Consider the following 1,162-nt stretch of genomic DNA (forward strand, 5'->3'; position numbering starts at 1 on the left):
AGTCTATGATAAGACTTAAATTCAGGAGTGTAAGTTCAGCAAAGTTGTCCTTCATTTTCAAAGTATTTTGAAATGAACTTTAGAGTCAGTTTGTCATTTTTACCAAACAAAAAAATTGTGCTAGAATTATAATTAAAGTTCTGTTGAATCTATTGATCAATTTAAAGAGAATTTTCAAGTTAACAATATTGAGTCTTCTGGCCCATAAACACAGTACAGGTATTTCTCTCCGCTTATTTATATCTTCTTAAGTTCTCTCAGCAAATTTTAAAGTTTTCAGTGCAGAGCTCTTGTTCATTCATTGTCAGATTTATGTCTTAAAATTTCATAGCACTCCCCTTGACAAGGATGGAAGAGGCCCTTGGGCCTGACAACACGTATACGGTTAAGGCATTGCCACCTACTTCGTGGCATCTGACCATCGTTTTAGGTTGGGCATGGTGGCTCACGCCTGTAATCCCAGCACTTTGGGAGGCCGAGGCGGGCGGATCACCCGAGGTCAGGAGTTTGAGACAAGCCTGGCCAACATGATGAAACCCCGTCTCCACTAAAAATACAAAATATTAGTCTGGCGTAGTGGTGCATACTTGTAATCCCAGCTACTCGGGAGGCTGAGGCAGGAGAAACTCTTGAACCTGGGAGGCAGAGGTTGCAGTGAGCCAAGATCACCCCACTGCACTCTAGCCTGAGTGACAGAGCAAGGCTCCATTAAAAAAAAAAAAAAAAATTCATAGTCTGATTCAGTTCTACATGGTATTTTTAAATTTCAACTTCCAGTGTTCTGTTGCAAGTATATACACATAGGGTTTATTTGTTTGTATAATAGCCTTGTATTCTGATAAACACTGTTATTAGCTTAAGTTGCTTTTCTTAGATTCCACAAAATTTTCTAAACAGAAAATTAATGACAATGCTCTTTCTTCTTTTGCAAATAGGAATTTATTTTATTTACCTTTTTCTTATTTTGATGCCTAGAAATACTAATAGAATGATAGATATAGTGAGAACAAATATTGTATTTTTTCCCAAATTGTAAAAGGAAACAACCATTCAGTCTTTTATCATCAAGTATGATGTTAATGTAGATTTTTTATAGCTATAATTATCAAATTTAGGAACTTTACTTTGATTTCTAGTTTAATGAAATGTTTGTTTGTTTATT

The 1,162-nt window shown here is 35.5% G+C and overlaps 1 pseudogene; it reads left to right on the forward strand.

Moving 5' to 3' along the window:
• The first annotated feature begins 328 nt into the window (after window positions 1–328).
• LOC112205498 (U6atac minor spliceosomal RNA) lies at window positions 329–430 on the forward strand (annotated as a pseudogene).
• Window positions 431–1,162: the final 732 nt, after the last annotated feature.

Source organism: Pan troglodytes, chromosome 15, assembly GCF_028858775.2.
Source record: "Pan troglodytes isolate AG18354 chromosome 15, NHGRI_mPanTro3-v2.0_pri, whole genome shotgun sequence".
Taxonomy (NCBI): domain Eukaryota; kingdom Metazoa; phylum Chordata; class Mammalia; order Primates; family Hominidae; genus Pan; species Pan troglodytes.